Genomic DNA, 20,319 nt, shown 5'->3' with positions numbered 1-20,319 from the left:
GCTTGCATTCCAGTAGACTGAAGGGTTATTTGAGCAAAAAAGACATCAGATACCCTGAATGGAAGACCTCGCTCTTGCCAGCCTGCCTGATGTAGGTGAGCTGCTATATTTACAGATGCATTGGTTTACAGAAACACAAATAACTACAAGTAACTGCAAAAGCACCAACACATTTACCCAGTGTAAATAAACACATTGTGCTCACAAGCTGTTGGGTTTCTTTAGCATGCAGTACAGGAGCTCAAGACCTTACAGAACAAAAGAAAACAGAGTACATGAAGAACTGTGATGTTTGTTTCACTACACAGTATATACATAACATAAACTTTGCATCCAAATTTATGAATAAGTCTTTTATTACTTTCCATCTGCAAATTGCCAAGTTGAACATCAACAATTGGTTTAGTTTCAGAGAAAGTCACACAGAAGAGACAGAATTATTTGCAAAATAAAATGAATTGTTGATGATCCTGTCCTCATCATTTGATAAAAGGATATTTCACCGAGCTTCAGCATGCAGAGTAACAGCATGGTCCCTCCTGTGATCTCATTCAGGGAAAGGTCAGATAGCCAGAGAAATCATATTTACTTTTGGAGCATTCAGCTACATAAGCTGCCAGCTGGGAAAAAAGTGTCCAGTGACTCAGAGGGAAATGCTTCTACACCCCCAACATGAATGGAAGCTATGAAGGGTTAACAATGAGAAATGGTGGAAGATGGTTCAATCAACAGATCTGTGCCCACTGTTCCAAAAAGAAAGCCCTGACTTTCCCAAAGTAGGGAGGATTCTCCAAAGCATTTAAAGCCATTCTCTGTTTCACAGATGAAAAGGTGAGTACACATCCATGTTACCATGGAGAAAATGACATCTTTCCTCTCCCCTACTTGTGGATTTCAGGCTTTGAACTTTAGATTAATACAGGTCATTTTTTGCCTTTAGCTACCCTTCACCACAACACAGATCGTCCTGAAACTGTAAAGTTAAGCCATTTACTAATGGACCCATAGGGTTAGATTCAAACCCCAAACATTACACAAAAACTTTCAAACCTTTGGTACATTTAAACCTGGCATTGCATTTTGCACAGAACCTATTTTTCTAATATGTTGGATCAAATTCTGAAGCCTGACCACTTGGGTCAGACTCTGATAGCTTTCACAAGAAGCAGCATTTTTTTTTTCCTCTAAGAGCCACAAATTAATAGATTTTGTATGAAGACAGGAATGGGACACTTTCTAGCATTTAAAATCTGTATTCAAATCCATATTTTACAGGTTGGGTCTAGCCCACAATCCAACTCATTTGGCAAGGCTTTCTCTTCTAATTGAGATATCTAGTTCAACACAAATTAAATACTTCCACAGTTAAAGATGACACTAAAAAGCTTTTTTCCAACATTTAACTGAAATTTATTTTAAAGCAGTAAAAATCTGAGTATAGAATGAATGATGTGACTTGCATGGACCAACTTCATTCTAACATTAGGCTAAGTCAAATGAACAAAGCTAATGAAGGTGAGAAGAGTAGCAGAGTTTTTAGCTGAAATTAGTACTTTCAGCACTTATGTTAAAACAGGTAATAATCTTCTAATCTTTATTTTGATATGTGGTTTATTTCTACATACACATCAGCAGAAGGACATCAATTAATTAGCAAAATGAAAATGGGGGATCTAAAAATTCTAAAAAAGAGGGATTTGAAAATTCAAACGTCATTGGTCCTTACACTGTTCTGTTTAATATTAAGTTTTGCTTTTGGATACTGAACACAACTTCACCAATGCATACATTGCTCATGCCCTCAGTGTTAATCTGACTGGTGCTCTCTATGGATTTCAAAAAACTGAGAACTCTTCAAGTGTAGAAGTAGTACAGAACACAGACTGTGCAAAAAATGGTATTTTCTTATTCCTCATGCAGCAAACTATTGTATTTGCAGGGACCCTCGTGGCAGGAAGGAATGATGAATCTGACTCCAGCTGCTCCCAAGGGACCTCTTGGAGACCCCCATGAATGAGTCCCTGCCCCACTGCTCATGGAAGCCAGGACTCAGGCAGGGCTCAGGGAGGGAGGGGAGCTTCCATACCTGCCCCCACACTTAGTCAAGGCAGTGCAAGGAAACTCAGAGCCAGAATTCAGGACTTGACCTTGTCTCCCATGGTTTAGATGTATCTGTCTTCTTTACAAACAAGAGCAGCTGCTCACCACCCCACCTCAAAACACCTGAAAAACTCTGATCTGAGAAAAGGAGTTAACTCCTATCCCAAGTGCTGCTTTATCAACATTATCTGTTAACATCACTGAAGAAGAAAAGATCTCATGGGTCATTGAATTTGAGGTTCTTTATCACAGAAATTCCGTCACAAAATCTCTTCCATAAAATTTCTGAGCATAGTCTAATATTAAACAAAATTGTTTGCCACCACCACTCTTCTGGGACACTTTTCCAGAACCTCCCAACTGGGATAACTGGAAACTTACTTCTATTTTCTAACTTTAATTAATATGCCCCTGGGGATTTTTACTATGAGCAATGATAAGCAAGCCAAAAAGAGCTTAGTGTAATTCTTGAAACATGAGCAAGGAAAGTCATTGGGAGAAGGTACCTCTTGGGAAGAAAGTTAGAAATTGAAGGTATAAGAGGAAATAAGCATCCATTGTTCTTAGATTCACCCCTGACAGGTGTTAATTGAATTTCCTGGACCTACAAAAACTTTTATCTGGTTTGTTTTTATTATGAGAAACATGGTGCTATTACTTAGAACCAGGAGAAGATGCAGCTTAACTCTCTTCTCGCTGCCTAGACAAGAACATGCACTTCAGATTTATGGATATCAAAGAATAATGATGTTTGTGGAGACAATAACAGAAAATTTTAGGTATATTCCAGTCCATAAATTGTTCTAATTTTATTTATTTATAATAGAAAATGGTATATGTTTTCATTGGTGAAAATTGGCATTTTCTAGCCAATTTTAGTTGCAATATGGAAAGGATACAAAAACTTGAATTTAAGTTTAATTTCTGAGTTTACAAGTGACTCAGCCTGCATTCACACACCAATCCCTTATCCTCTTACTGTCTCCATTCCCTCATCTTTAAAATATGGGTAATAATACTTCTGTATCCCTGGAGTGTTTCTTAGGCTTAATTAATTCAATGCCTTACAAAGTGCTTTCTGATACAGAGATGGGAGTGCTGTGCATATCCAGAGGATTCTATTTGAGACTATTTGTAAATAAATAAGTCTGTGCTTTCTAGGCCTTATTTTTAATTCAGAATAAGACTGACTTGGCTGCAAGTGATGTTGTCTCATAGAAGAGACATCTATGAAAGCCAGGTCTGTGGCCAGCATTTTCTCCCAGGCCACTAGCCCTCCCTTGCCTGGGGAATGTGAGAATGTGGCTGCAGGCCAGATCCCTGGTGCACAGAGGGAGGGAATTGGAGCACCAGGGCCCTGGCCAGCACTTGCCAACCGGAGCTGCACTGTTCTCACAGAAAGCTAACGGGAAGGTGCAGGCACAGGGGTCCTGCTCCATGGAGTGCTCTGCAGCTGTCCTGCTAGGAAAGGAGTGGGACAGCGGGGCAGAGAGCTCTGCAAGAGCTCAGGGGGCCCTTGGACCTCGAAGGAAGGGGAAGCAGAGGTCAGAAGTTCTGGCTGGTCCTGTGCTTCATTAGGTCTCTAGCTCCCCAAGTCAGATTGCCTAAGGCAGAACACCATTTTTGGAGCTGACACTCCACTGCAAGGCTGAAGACGGGAGGCCCAAAATGGGATCAAGGATTTTCATCTGGAGTTAAAATGTTTCTATGGATTCATCTGCAAACGTATGTGGAGTGGGGAGGAATGATTTCCCTATTACTTCTTAGCCAGGAAGGGTCTGTTACTCTCTACACTGGAATTTACCAGGGCAACTAGGATGCTTTTCCTGCAATGCATCTGTTAAAGCTCATTTTGTTTTTACAGTGAAAATCACTCAGAAGGTGTCTGCTAGCTGGCCATAATGTATGTTTAAAGGAGAGAATGGCTTGTCACAAAAAAGTGTGGTCAAGCAATTAAGCATCAAGTTCAGACTCAAGAAGGCCAGGATCCATTCCTTATCCTACCACTGGCACGAGAGCAGTACTTGTGTTATCTGCAGAACTCCTCCTTGGGAATGCTAAGTGCCTCACACTATTTTAAGTCACCCCATCTTTGTGTCTCAATCCCCCATGTGCAAAATGGGAGACAATAGCAAAGAAGTCTCACAGGGACTGTGAGATGATGAGATGCTAAAGAAAGAGAGGCCATATGTGTTCCTAAAATAAGTAACAGCATGCATAGGGCTATTTTGGGACAATAGAGCTGTGCTAGCTTTGCATGCAACTGCCTCCACCACAGCAGATATGAAATCACAGACTCATAGAATGGTTTGGGGTGGAAAGTACATTTAAAGGTAATCTAACCCATCTTCAATGAGCAGGGACATAAGAGTTTAAATCTATAGGAATTTAAAACCCCCAGGTATTCATATATATATATATATATATATACATTTAAAGGTAATCTAACCCATCTTCAATGAGCAGGGACATAAGAGTTTAAATCTATAGGAGTTTAAAACCCCCAGGTATTCATATATGTATATTATATTATCTTTCTAAGGTAAATGATTTGAGGATTTAGACTGCTCAGGTGATAATATTCAGGAATTCTGGCAGGTACTGAACTCCACTTTTCAGTGGCACAGATAATGCTGTGAATTAGTGTCAGGTAACTCAAGAGTTATGGCATTATCAAGGTGGTTCTTCTAAGGGTGATGTCCAGGGAAGGGAACAATGTTTGGTGACTGCCTGGGGTGCTGTCCCCTGGCTGCCCACACAGACAGTGAGGTGAACACCAGTGCCATGTGCAGGACTGGGGCAGTGAAGAGCAGCAATGGTGCTAACACTGTCTCATTTCAGCAAGTTTCTGGCTGAGGCTCTAAATACCAGACTTAATCACCTAAAGTGCCTTGTGGTGGCTTATGCCCTTCTGCAGGTCTAACTTTTTATACCCACCTTGGAACAATAAAAGATAAAAGCTTTGAAATATACAGCTATAAAATAAAGAGCGTGTGGGGCACACACATAGCTTATGACTTTTTGCCTTCATTAAGGTCTCCCAAACTTGTTTTCCATGTCATGTAGAGCCATGCCTCAGACTGCAAACATAAAGTGGCTGGAAGAAAAGAGGACACCAAAAAGGACCACTGGAACTTACAAACGGATTTTCAGCAACTGGAGATGAGAGCAGGTCACAAGGTTTGCTAAATGCATGTCTGGCATCAAGGTACCTCATCACCCAGAAATATTTTAGGTATTTGTTTATGTATGGAGCTAACAATTTGGCTTGTGTTCAGCACAGAGATTCAAGTCTGATTTGATCAAATAACCCAGAGTTCCACTTTATAAACTGGTCTTTCATATGTGTGTAATAACACATACACTCACATGATACATTTCTTATTGTTGTTTAAATTAGAAATGTCAGTGATGCTCATTGCCTTTGAAATTCCTGAACAGATGCAGAAGTCAGAAGATTGCGAAAAATTAATGTTGAAAATTAGCCATACTTCCCCAAATCTCAAAAATACTCACATTTGTGTTAAACTGCTTTACATATTCTAATTTATTTGCTCTTATTTATGGATATTTCCCAGGTTTCTTTGCCAGAAAATAAAGTATGTTAAGTATGTGTGCATGCAAAATAAATTATTAGAATTGCTACAATCGTAATTTTCACTCACTGCTCAACTCTGAAAGGTGCTGAGCACCATGGCCAGATGCACTTGAAGACAAGAGAATTAATGTGCTCACAGAGACCCGTGTAATACACTGTAAATACAGATATAATTGGAATAATTCACTATGTTGGGTATAACTGCAAGGTTTTGGCAGGAGAAAGGGATGGGGGTGACCTGTGTGGGGGATGAGGGGCTGTCCTGTGCTGGTCATGGACATTTCCAGCTGGATTTGCAACAGCCAGCATGGACCCACTGATGCCCCAAGAGCAAACCAGCGAGAGGAGCATATGGTGCCTCTGCAAAAACATACTTAAGAAAGGTGGCAGCCACTAAACAAGAAGAGGTGCCAGAGAAAGAGAGATGCCAGGGCTGGCATGGAACAAGCAGGGGCAAGAGAGACACCAGAGCAGGGGAGACGCTGGAGAAAATGGAGAAACAAGAGGAGACCAACCCACAGCAAAGCAGGGGCAGAGGAAAAGGAGAGGCTGGAGCAGGGGTGAGGAGCCTCAGGAGCTCTGTGGAGACTGTGGCCCACTGAGGAACCGGATCAGAGTATCTGAGTACGGAACAAGGAGCAGTGAAGGAAAAGGGAAAACCACACAGTGACCACCTTCTCCTGTGATGTCCATTGTCCCATCAAGGAGCTGAAGTGTGGTGTGCAGTGAGGGAGATGGGACAGGAGAGTTTTTATACAGGGAAGTGGTAAATCTTGTTCAGATAAGATTTTAAATCTTGTTTAAATCTTGTTCTTATTTCTCAATACTGGAATAAAGACTTAAAAGTTTACTTCAATTGCAATAAAATAAATTCTGTGAAATTGCCTAAAACAACTCTCTTAACACAACCCCTTTTTCTTCCCACAACACTCGGATAACAAAAGAATCAACTGAAATCCTTATTCCAAACCTGAAACAACCACCTACGGCTCAGGAAAAATGAGAACCTTTCCCCTCAGCTGTCTTTCTTAACATTTTCACCATATTTACCCCAGATCCAAATATATCTACATTTTATGAATTGGACAATGCCCAATAACTATGAGAATTAAAAGATAATAATGTGCTAAAACACTGACTGCCAGATCTAGACAGACACAAGGGACAAGAAGAAATGTTTTTTTCTGACTATCCAGCTGCTTTGAATTCAGCTGAAACACAGAAACCCAGAGAAAATGGCTCACAGTGTGCAAAGCTGACCCGCCTGCTCACTCGGGAGGGACTCAGCCAGCCCAGGAGATGCAAGAAGTGACATGAGCTTTCTGAGGAGGGGGCCAGGCTTCTCCCTGTTCCAAGATATGTTAGGCCCAGGAGAAGGGATGGGATGGGATGCTGGTAAGCTCTGCTGATTCTCAGATGATTCTGGCCCCTGCCCAGCTTCTCATCACAAAGTGCTTGACCTTGTGAGAACTGGACAGGGGCTGGAGTCAGTTAAGTGCCAAGAGAGTGGAGTTTCTCCATCTCCAACTTAATTTCCCTTGGCGTGTTGGGAACTCCCCACTGCCAGACTGACCAGCCCAAAAGTGATGAGGAGCTTGAGAATGAGCCCTGACTTGCTCAGCACTTGCAAGAGCCAGACAGACCTTGGAGTTTGCCCATTTTTCCATCCTAAATGCAGGAATTCTGCAAATGCTGAAGTTCGAACAAATTCATTTTAGGTGCAGTTCCAGCAGCTCTTCCCCATTTTTACCAAACAGGCTCAAAGCTCAATATTTTGTGGACAGAAGCTGGAATGGGCCGGGAACTTTGCAGAAAGTTTGTATGGATGATTTATGGGCAAATCATTGCTAATTCACCAAGGGTGTTTAATTTTAAAGTATGATTGCCTTTTCAGTCACTCCACAGAGCTTCAGCTAGAACAAGGGCTTGGATTAGAACTTTAGGGGATGTATAATCAACAATCCACAAGGCTGAGGTATGCAGACACTATTTATCTCAATGAAACTCTTTCCACATTATGATGACCTGAATTTAATTACATCAGCTTCATCCATCAGCTGACAGGCAGTTGCAGTCTCTCCAGTCTTAGATTGTCTCTCAGATCATTGAACTCCCAGCACAACCAAGAAGACATCCACCCTTAAATCATCTTCCCGAAAGCATGGAAACACACAAGTTCTTTTAGGAAACAAAATATATCTTTCTTTTCTTTAGCAGAGCTTCTCTATTAGGCATGTTGAGTCTGCTATAACCATGTCCTGTAAAACTTCACTGGCTTATTTGTTTTGTGCAAAGTAGCACAACACAGCTGCTCTTTATGGACTGAAACTTTTACCTGGCACTGAAATGATCCTTGGCTTCATTTTATAAAGCTATGGAAAACCTCAACCTGTGATTATTTTGTTAGCTTTAAAAATTACTTTTGTTTTCACTTGCCTTTAGTATTCTCTAATTGCGTTAGGGAGTTAGCTGCATAATTTCCCTGTGTTGATTTGGAAACTATTCTTTCTGCCATAAGATCCATGTGTGTGTTTGTAGCACAGAAAGTTTCAGTTTGTGATTCAAAAGCTGCCATTCAATTAGACATGGACATTTCAACTTCAGCTTGGCAAAAACTCTGCAGTGATTTCCCAACATCGCAGATGCTTTATCTGCACACAAACCCTCCAGATGCTCATGCTGTCACATACATGCTGTTGAAGGCTGTCCAACAATGCTCCAAGATCCTAAAAGCATTTACAAAATCAAGCTCAACTGCACTCAACAAATCACCAAAATATGAAGAGAGTGCAGACACTGCAATGAAAGCATTGACCACAATGGGCAGGCACTAGCAGGAGCTGAGCACCTCTGCAAGATTAACTCAGGATGCAAAGGGCTCTCCAGAAGTCCCAGTTGTTTTGTTCTTCATCTTGACAACTGATCCATCATTTTTTAAAAGACAAGCAAGAGCAGGTTCAAACCTTTAGGGCCTGACTCAAAGCTTCCCTGTAATCAGAAAAAAAAAAAAGCCATAGCTGTAGGGGTTGATGGTCTCTGATGTGTCTTTGAGAAAACATCAATTGAAATACTAAAACACAATAAATGGCCAATTTCATGTGTGCCACTCTTTTCTAAAGCTTTATTTTTCATATGAGTTCTAATTTTGCTTTTAGCCCTCTCTATTAATTTGAAACTTTGCTGCTTGCATCCGTAACCTTAGAGAATCATCACTACACTCTGCTGCAAGGAGCATCTAGCACAGACAAGCCCCAGCCTTGCCCAAATCCATCTCTGCTCTTCTTAGGCCCCTCAGAGAAAGACTGCAGCCTCACCTTGCAAGTGAAGAGGGAAAAGGTGCTTGGCATCATGATGACAGTTCAGAGAAAGGTACCAGGAAAGAAACATTTATGGTCTGAACCCATGGATAAGAAACAGGCAATTACTACTGGGACTTCTCTGAAAAGAAAGTCCCCTCCACCACAGGGATTTCCAGTGCAGCAAGAGAAATAACTCCAAAGCCTCCCCTTTGGTACTGGATTTATAATAAAGTCATCTCCCAGTAGAGAACTGGAGCAGCCCTCTGCCCAGTCCATAGCAGCTAGAGGGAGAGCAGAATTTTCACTCATTGCTTTCCAAGTTCCTGTTTCTGTCAGGGAAAGGACTCTGGAGCATTGTCTGGCCATCAGTAAAGGAGGGTGGGGTTTGCTGTGAAAAGGAAGTGATGAACAATCAAAATCTGTTAAATCATGTAAGAACAGGGCTTGCAGAGTTTTGGGAATTATGAGGGGTTTATCCCAAAATTCCTTTCAATGTAATGTGTTGTGAGAGAAATATCTGATGGGAGGACCAGTTCAGCAAAACATTAAATGGGTACTTGATGTAAAGTTAAATTCAAAATAAAAATTAACCCCAGGCAAGTATAATCCACAAAATTCCCATGAGTCTTTTCAGGTACTTCTTTGCATTAAGTTAATTCTAACTTGATCGAAGAAATCATCATACCAAACCTATTTTCATTTTCTCTTCTAGGAGTGGGCCAAAATAATTATTTTTCCCCTCAGCAAATTACATTGGTAAAAAAAAAAAATAGAAATAGTCCCCGCCCTCCTGCTTCTGAAGAAGATGTTGTGGTTACACCATGGACTTTAACAGATGCTCAGAATTATACAAGGGTTTTCCTTGATCAGAGTTTGGAAGAGAGAACGGTATATAGCAGTGAAATCCTAAATATAACCTGCTGAAGTCACTGGAGAGGGCCTGGCACTGCCATGGCTGAGTGTGGTTGAGCTTCACATATGTGAAGGGTTTGTTTTAAAAGCACAAGAATGTCAAAAGGACAGAATTAGTACAGTGAGATATATTCTCAGTGTCTGAGAACGCCGTGTGCAGGTTCTGCAGTAATGAGTGATAAAATCTCTCAGGTTCATCTGTGCCATCCTGTACTCTTTAGCAGCACAGGGAAAATTATCTTCCAGACCAAGAGTAATAAATTTTGGATGTGAAAAATATTTAGTTCCCAGGACTGCAGCTATGCATGCAGATAAGAAGCAGAAATGAGAAGAATGTTAATCTGACCAGCCTCCTGTCAGCCCAGGCACGGGCTTTTCCTTGCTGAGGCTCAAAGACACCTTCTAGCCCCATTACTATTTTTATTACCTAAAAATCAAAATAATCCCACAGCACAAAATTCAGTCAGAGGTCACAACCAGCCAACAGCAAGTATCTCCTATCCTTGCTCCAGACAAAAGTGCAAAACCTAAAATTTCCATAGTGGAACACTACAGGTTCCAAAATGCCCCCCACTTTAATAAGACTGTTCATAGCTTTCTTTATGAAATGCAGAGTGTAAAGGCTTTCTGCAGACACATAAAATAAAGGAAAAACAGCACTTAAAGATTTAACCACCATATGGATTTCAGAAAGAGGCAATTTTTTTTTCCAGTCTTCCTGATGTAATTTCTTTATTTGCCTGATTTACAAAATAAATCTCTGCTCCCTCTTCCTTTCTGCTTCACTAGGATGTTATGAAGACCATTCAGAGTACACTGAATATGCAAAATAGAATTTAACTGATCTCGCATTAACAATCAGAAAAACATGTTCCTTTAAATTCCATCTAGTTTTATTGGAAAATTATTTGCTTCAGAAAATTTGTTTCTGGCACTTTAAAACACTGTATTGTGTGATAACTTGGGTTTATTCTCATCATTTATTGACTTGTTAAGCCATTTCATTTAGTGTTAATGATGCAAACCATCTTGTTTAATGCTTTGATGCTGCCCAACATATTATTGCTTTGGTCTGCAGAACAGGCCACTTTTAATACCTCTCCTTTAGAAAACATTATCATTATTTAATTTTTATTACATAAGTTTTACAAAAATGCCATCTCAGAACAAGTAATTTGCAGATTAACTAACACCACAACAGCTTTTAAAAATCACTGCGGTGTTCCAGAGCATTAACCTAAGACATCATAGCAGGAATTTTATGAGCTCTTGTGTTTAGGACAAGTACTACGATTTATTCCCACTACAATGCCCCTTTCTAAGAGCCAGATTCAGTAGAGTGCCATGCAGTGTCACTGCAGCATCACTGTGCTGGAATGTTGTGTTTATTGACACAAGAATGTTCTTGGCAGAAGCTTTCCAGAGAAAGAGACAGTGCAATTTTGGAGGTAACCTTTAACTGAACAAAGTTTCTTGTTCAATGTCAAGAGAAAGTGCTTTTTCTGATTTTTACTCAAGGCTGACTGGCTGGGGCAAGCAGGAGTGAGAAGCTGAGCTGCTTCAGGGAAATACTGCAAGGGGCTTTCATGACTTAGCATTGCTGATGACATTTCTACCTTATTTCTACTGGATGGAGCATTGGGTTTCATTTATACTTCAAATGGTTTATAAAGAGGTGAATATTTTTAATGTGCTCCAAGAAAGGATGGTATAGAGATTCAAGAGAAAACAAAAAAGACACTGAATTCTGCAAATGTACAACTGAGTTTCAGATCGAGGATAAGTATATATAAAAATAGGAGTAGGGTCCGTCGTATATATAGTATATATGTAAGTATATATAAAAATAGGAGTAGGGTCCCCAAAAAAGTAACTCTCTGTCAGCAAGGTTCTTGTTTTCCTAGGTCTTACTGTAGTTTTTGATTTTGTTTGGGTTTGTTTGGGTTTTTTTTAAGAAACAATCAAAGCAAAATTTAATCAGAGAGGTCAATCTAAAGCATCTTTTACTCACACACCAAGTATGGTTTTTCTGGTTGTTTTCTTTTCTAATTCCTTCCCTCAGTATTCCAGGTTACAACATTTTCTTTTCCCTTCCAATAGTTTCAGAAACCAAATTGTTTACTTCAATGCTCTATTCCTTCCTGCATGATTCTCAACTTCTGTCGTGCTATTATATGAAAGACATTTTTGTTTGACATTTCATAGAGCTTATGAGAACAATACATTTCATGCATCACCTTTGTATTTCATTTCAAGCCACTGAAAGGTAAACTCCATTCAACCCCACTGAGGTTATCTGTCTTATCCCAAGTCCACGCTGGCTTGGAGAGCCCTTTTACACAATTGTTCAGACAAAGCCCTGCATTTTCCATTGCTCAGGCTCTTGCCTCACCCACAGCTCAGAGCCCCTTTGAGCAGTTTCTTTCTTTCACTTCATGAACAGATTTTTTTTTTAAACACAAGGGATCTTTACAATGGTTGTTTTAAATCTGACAACAGCTCTCCAATAATCCAATGACAGACAGAAAACCTTGAGATGGAAATCAGCTGAGCAAGTCTATAATCAGTTCGATAGACCACTAAGGAAAGTACCCAAAGCAAGCACCAAAAACATACTTAGAGAAATTGTTACATGAGACAAAGAAAAAGCCTTTCTGTAGCTTACAGTTGAAATGCTGCATCCTTCTTTATCCTTCCGAAGGTGTATGCAGCTTCAGTGTGGCTTCAAATTCCACAAGGGAAGATGCAATGGGAAAAGGGCCATTTTCATGTGGTATATTACCAAAAACATCCTCCTATCCCCCTGAAGTTCCCTCACTGGCCTTTACAGATGGTAACTATTATAATGCCATCCCTTCAGCTCTCAAGCATGTGATGTCCTCCCACAGCAAGTATCAGTAACAAATGAGACCCAGGAGACAGCACAAGTGTGTTTGAGTGGAACTGGCACTGCCACTACAGAAAGTGTGATTAACAGGAGAATGGTCAGTATGTTTGTATTTAGCTGTCTCATTTGGAAGTCTAATTTGAAGGGCACGGAGAATAAAATCTGGCTTAAAGCCATGAATACATCACCACTTAATTCAGGTATGAATCTGCACCAGTGCTGAGGCAGTTCCACTTCCAGCCAGCAGCTCCTGCCTCGCTACATCAAAGTTCCTACAGGCACACCATGACCTGGCTGACAGAGCTGTCATCACTGAGCAGTGACTCTCAGCCTCAGCTTTTTTTCAGTAAGCTGACAGGAGACCCACAGCCCATGCAATACAGAGGTTTGGGGGAGAAGCAAAGTTGTGGGAGAATAGACACACCACCACCTCTCTCAAAAGCAAGAAGTTATCAGCTTAGCTCAGCAATCTTCACGCTAATGGTTGCAATGATTACCTTCAGAATACAGAACATATCTAAAGCACCTGGACCCTTCAACAGGAGCTTCTATTGAGCTCAGGATGAAGATAACATAAAAGCTTAATGGCAACAAATTATATTTTAAGTCTTAACTACTCCATTGTTAAACGTTTTAGTAGAAACAGCAAGCTAAGGTGTTTATCTGCTGGCAGTGACTTCTCCCCTGGGTGAACTTCAATTAAATCTCTTCAACCATAGTGGGAAGAATGTAAAATTTAACTCTCTCTCTTTCTCACCACATCCTAAATCTTCTCAAACTGGAAGAAGAAGTGCATTTCCAGAAAGGCTGAGTAGTCACAACAGGATATTAGGTTTGTGGGGCTGCAAAACACAAAAGGTCACAGCAGAGAGGGCTCATTAACCAAAAGTGTAAAAGACCACCTTTGTCCTTCTCAGTTGGAGAAGTGATGAAGGCAAATTTCAGAAGCCAACTCTTAAACCTAATAGCTATGGAGAAAGAGTAAATTAGCTCTACCCTTCACTGAAATGAAGCCAAAGCCCTGCCCTGCTGTCACAGCTGTGTTTGAGTACAGACACAGGTAGTTATTGCTGAGTTTCTGACCTGCTGGAGAGTCACTCCCCCACTTACTGTGTGACAAGTGGCTGACAGGCCTACACCTACAGGCTCAAGCTGGGTTTTGATGTTAATATTGAGCAGTTGTGCCAGAGAAGGGATAATGTTCTTGGTATTGCTCTTGCATCCAGATGATGCTCCTGCTCTCCTTTTAACTTTTGGATGACTAAGGTACCAGCTTCAGTCTTTAACAAGAATTAGGAACAGAGATACCTCAAGTGTTGTCAGATAAAGCGTGCTAATCTCCTCACAGTGCAGTTTATGAGGTTTTACAGATTGTCTGTAAAATGTGGCCTGGCGCTACTGAAGGCAAGTTCCCTCATAATAAGCTAGTAAGCTGTAGTGAATTGCCTTCTTACCTCTTATGAAACCATGTAAGCTCAAACAAGTGGGATAGAATAACTTAAATTCTATGTTGACATGGAAGGAAACAGCAAATTCCACTTTTATCCCAGTTCCCATCAAAAATTAGTGTTTCCTTGTTAGGATGTTCCTCTCTTAATGGGAAGGGAGCACCCAAGATTTGTAGATGCTTGTGATTGAATGGAATGATGTAAGTCAGAGGGTACGTGCAAAAGCTTACAAAGTCTTTTTAGCAAACTACACACTTGGCATGGAAATTGGTGTGTTAGTCACAGACCTCCTAGTATAAGTAGTGGGTTTTGGATTAAGGGATAAGGTGAAAGGGAAGAGGGAAAGAGAGATGAACTGGAAGAGAGCAAAAGAAAAGAGAGGACAAGAGACCACCAGTCCTTGCTCCAGTGTTGATTTAGCTGTGGTGTTCAGGGTCCTGGGGTGGAGGTGCAGAGCAAGAGCACAGGACTTTGTGGGGATTCCTATTCATATGTAAGTTTTCTCTGCCCTAGACACAAGTTTCTAGATTTCCATGCAAATTAATTATTGCTGCTCATTCCTATAGACCTTTCTGGGAATGAGTCAGAGGCTTTGGGGTCTTCAGTGGTCTCAATCCCCCCTACATCCACACCTGCTTCTCAACCTCATTGCTGTGCTTGCACTGTGTTGGGCTTATCTCCAGGAGCCAGAACAAGGGCATTTGTCCAGAAAAGTTCTGCCCTACCTCTGCAGGGCCACTTCTCCAGCCACATCCTATTCTTTCTCACTGAGTTCTTGTCTGCTGTTACCAACAACCCCTGGCTCCACAGCCATCTGGCTATCAGTGTTTGAGACACACACATTAGCCCTTTATCTTCTGGCTCAATTTCTATCACCCACTCCTTGCATGCTCTTAGCCATTGTTTCCCAGAAAGGGTGGTGTGGAAACCCAGGGCACTGGGAATATTTTTTCTGTCTGCTCTGGGATGCCCTGGCCCTCAGGGAAGCCCTGACTTTGACTCTCATTCATGGAGAAAATTTCCTAGGCTTCAAGATAGACTAGAATCCACTAAAGTGTGAAATAGATTATAGAGAGTAGTGTAGATGTATGACTTGGTGAGAAATTTAGGTTTTGGGATTTTTAGTATGTTGTGGATGGAAGAAAGATGGAGGGCACAGGGTGTTGTCCCGAGTTTTTTCTTCATGCTTCTTCTTCATGGGTTTGGGTGGCATTTTGTAATTGGGCAGAAAAGTCTGCATTGCAGCTCTTTGGGATTGGTTATTGGGTTAAAAGGGAAAACAATCTAGGTGTCAGTTCTTAGTTGGATAGTTTAGTCTTAAAGACATTATAACAAGAGATAGTCAGCCATTATGTGCCTTCTAATGAAAAGCTGCCAAACTCATGGTTGTGAGAATTTTACTGATAAGAAATAAGAAACACCTGAGTCCGAACATGAACTACCGTCCCAAGTGCCTTCAACCCAAACCCAGAGAAACCGACAGGGTGGGTAGTGGGATACGACGGGCATCTGTAAGAGGGGACAGCAGATGAAGTGCTCCCAAAAGTTGGAGCTTCCTTTTAAGTTTCGGTCCTCGGAGGCGACACGAGCGCAGCGAGGCTGCAGCCGCAGCTTGGACCACGCGATGGTGCCAAAGCGCCCAGGTTCGGGATGCGGCTCCCCCGGGCCAGCCCGCACTGCCAAAATCACCGGGAAAAGGTGAAGTTTGGAAAAGGAAATGCACCAATCAATTACCATTCCTACGCATTCAGCATGCGGATTTCTCTCCGCAGTTTTAGTTCTTTCTCACACATTTCGTTCCTCATCAGCGCTACAATGTCAATATAGAGAAGATGTGTACCTTTAATTACATCAAATACCCCTAAAACCATACTCATCCCCTGCCTTTAATGACATTAAAATACATTACAATGCCTTTTGATTGAGCAGACTTAACTAAAAAATAGTGTCTAACGTGACTTTGAAACCACTAAAATTAAGTGAATTACAGATGACCATCTTCCTCAGAACTGTTACATCAACATTACGGTCCCAGCAGACTGCAGTGTTGTGTTCTAGAACAATATGTAAAATATATTTCTAAAATATATTTCTAAAAATAAGCTGTGATCACTGAAGGCAGAGAGTGCCTGAGAGGGCAGTACAGGCTGAAGTACAGGTCACAGAGGAAAGGTTCTCCTTGTCTTCCCACCTATCTGCTGTAGGACCTCAGGTGAATCAGTCCCACCATCAATGCTGGTCCAGCCACTGCAAACTCTGCAGGACTGGGGCTGCCTATGGCAAAACACCTCTACAGGGGCACTCCCACCTCCTGTGAGCCCACAGGTACAGCCAAAGTCACAAAAAGGCCATGGGGAGGACTGTTAGAAAATGTCAAAAGTCCACTGGAGCTGCATCAGATCACAGTTTTGACATAGTGACACTTGTACTGATACACAAAGAGAATATAGTTTTCTTTATATGATGTGCAGAACCTAGCAAAAAGAACCCTAAAACGGGCTTTTTGTGCATATTTGGAGGCTTTAACTGTAGCTCAGATCTACAGAGAGTGAATGGCAATCCTCTTTAAGACAGCTATTGACTGACAGAAGTAAAAGAGAAAGGCACTTCTTTTAAAAAACAAAAAAATATAGAAGACAAATCTGCCTATTAGAAAGGGCAGAAGTCACATTTTGCATATTGTTTGAGTCCTCAGAAAAGGCACTCTGACACAGCCTAAGATTTGGTCAGTAAGAACAGGTTTGGTGTGGGTTTTTAATGGTTTTTGAGGGTTGTTTTTGAGTCCTTTAGAAGTTATTTGACCTGTCTTTGATTTAGCCTTGGTATCCACATTTACAAAAACAACTGTTTCTGCTCACATAGATGGAGTGTGCAAAAGGGGATAATGAGGAGATCACAAAGCAATTCAGCAGCAAGGACCAACAACTTTTCACATGAGACCTGTATAAACTGGACCCAGTATAAATCACCAAGTTGGGCTCAACTGTCTCATCTCTCACCTCCCAGGATGTCAGCAGCCCCAAGCTAACTGCCCAACACAGTGCCCCTGTCCATTCCCCCAGCACACCAGGACAGGGGTTGCCCAACTAACTGTACTGTTTATTCACATTCAACCAATGTGCCAAGGTCAGAAAACATAACAGAAAAAAGAGTTTTGTCTGCTCAAATTTATTTTAGAATCTTTTGCTTAACCTCAGTGTATAGATTTCCTTTGATACTGTAAATCCTAGTACCAAAAGGAGCATTGCTCACCCTGAGTGCTTCTGGAGCTGGTAACTCCAAGTGGCACCTGGCACTGGGATTTCATTCTTTCCAGCAGGATACAACTGGCTCGGCCATCACAGCAGCCAGAAAAATATTTTCCAGTTAAAGCATCATTCTGGAAATGACGGTTGGGACAATTACTTTGCTAGCAACCAGCCTAGATTTAGTAGCAACACAGTGAAATCCAGTGATCACACAGCAGTCCAGTTGAGGCTCTTTGACTCAGCCTTTTCCTCATCTTCCCTCTTCTACCATCATTTCACCCATGTCACTGTTGGTACAGACAGGGCTGGAGGCAAAGGCAGCATCCAAGTGCCTCGTGAGCCATTCCTGCTGCAGACATTTCTGCACAGCACACTCCCAAAAGAGCCAGGGAACGCTGGTATTTTGCCTACAGCTGGCACATTGATTTTGTGACTGCTGCTAGCACTATATGGCTTTATAAAAATTATTTCTGACCTAATGTGCATGTTGTCTCAATCTTTCACTTGCCCTGAGCAGGAGCTCAAAATGAAATCAGTTTAATAGAATAATTTTACTGCATGTAGATTTTGTCACAAGTATTGCTTACAGGATTACAAAACTCACTCTCTTCAAAGCACAGCTGGGATCTAAATTAAGCCTAGAGAAAATAGCTAGAACTCTGCCAGCCTACAAAGTGATGGTATTATTCTCTTATATTGAGCTTCACTGACATACAGATATACCCAGTGGGCACTAGAAACCAGTACAGAGTTTGTGAGACTTGACTGTTTCATAATAAAATTTATTGCTTCTATTTATTATTTTCCCAAAGAAGAAACCAAGATGAGAAGAGGAAAACATAAGACAGAGAATTCTTCAGAAACCATGTTTGCATTGTGATTTTAAGTTCAGCAATTTGAGAAGCAGAGAAGGAGTATATGACTTTTCAAATACAGAACTCTGATTTCTCTTCTATTTCTAGAATTACATTATGGTATTCCTAGCACCACAAGCTCAGAAAAAGAAAATGAGAATGCGAATCTAAAGTCTCAAAAATACAATTCCTTCTGCAAATGGGAAAAAAATAACATGATACTCTTCTGCTGTGGTATGATTTTCAGAGTGAATGCTTTATGGAAAGCAGTGTCAAGAGATTAATTTAAAAAAATTAAATGATTGCTAACACGCACAGATATGAAACACAGAGATAATAACAGTTATAAGAGAAATAACTTTTTCAAAACAGTCTTATTCACTCTGGCACCTTCTTTTCCACATCACATCTGTAAGAAATCCTTAATTTAGATGAAGAAACTTCTTTCCTCATATGATCCTTTCCCTGTTCTGTGTTTCCCATTGCCTTCCCATCTAAGATACAATCACACCCACCCAATGCCCTCTAGTAGTTTCAGTTTACTGCTTTGAGTCACCCTTCTTGCCTTATTTCAATGCACATTTTGGGTGTAGACACAATCTGAAGGGAAGGGAGGGTAAGGGCCAGGACAAAACATAGCTGCAGTTCATCTGTACTTCAGACTGCAAGGTGGAGGAACACCTTGTTTTCCTAGACAGGCAAAACTTTATGAAATTATGCCAAAATATACACAGTAAATGGCACACTACACTTGCAAAGTCAAGTGCCAAAGGGACAGCAAATGCCAAAAATAAGGTAACCCACATAACCTTAATCCAGGAGCCATGAGCTTACATATTGTGGTAGCATTATGAGTTTACAATACAGAATACTGTCTTTTCAAAACCATCATGCCTTGCTCACCACACAAACCAGCTGGGCTCACTGAAAGCAATCATTCAATATCTTTGTTGTTCACTGATCCAGGCCTTCTCTCCCATGTGTTTTTCTAATCCTGTTCTGAAAGCAGAAAAGCCCATCAGGAAACAACTTATTTTGATCATATCTTTGCCACAGTATTCAGGTAATCCCACAAACCTTTTTTTGCATTTATTTCACAAAAGCTATTATGTAGTGCAGGTTTTGTGACACGCAATACAGAGTAAGAAATGAGCAGGTATTAATTTGAAGTGCTTACAACTTTCTTGGCTGCTGAGTTTTAGAGTACCCTGTGCATGTGGCATGATTTTCATATTCAAAGTGTAGTTTCCACCTGGCAGCAGGAGGAGCAGGAGCTCCTCCTAATTTATGCAAAACAACTCTCAGACAAGGGAGAGGTTGTTATTGCCACCAGGTTTTTATTGCCACCTATGAAAAGCTGAGTTTAAGTGATTTGCCCCTTGTCACATACTATCATGTGGCAGTGGCAAGGATATAACTTTACTCTCTTAAATACTGTTTGCTGTAAACACACTTTCATTTTACTACCTGCCTTCCTGTGCCCACCCACTCATTCAGGATATAAATACTTATATCCTTATATCCACAAAAGTTTGTTTGCTGTAAACACACTTTCATTTTACTACCTGCCTTCCTGTGCCCACCCACTCATTCTTCTAGACAACCTTTTTTTTTTCCCAGTACAGAAATGTTGCTCAGGCACATTTTCAAAGTTGGCTGGAATTTCTAAATAGACAGCACAATAGCTCTGGCCAAAATAGTCTGCACATAAATACAATCTTACCACGTGGATGTGACACAGGTGCTGTCTCCCAGCAAAGCAGATAGAACACTCCCTAGCAGTGCTGGATTTCCTGTGAGCTCAGACACATTGCTTCCCGAGGAATCCAGGACAAAAAAGCCCACCAGAAAACAACTGTTTTGAACCAGATAATCTTAATAATTTATTTGCATTTATTTTACAAAAGCTGTTATGTGGTGCTGGTTTTGTGATGCACAGTAGAGAGAAAGGAATGAATGAGTATTAATTTGAA

Source organism: Passer montanus, unplaced genomic scaffold, assembly GCF_014805655.1.
Source record: "Passer montanus isolate IOZ18808 unplaced genomic scaffold, ASM1480565v1 scaffold69, whole genome shotgun sequence".
Lineage (NCBI taxonomy): Eukaryota > Metazoa > Chordata > Aves > Passeriformes > Passeridae > Passer > Passer montanus.
This window is presented reverse-complemented; position numbering follows the sequence as displayed.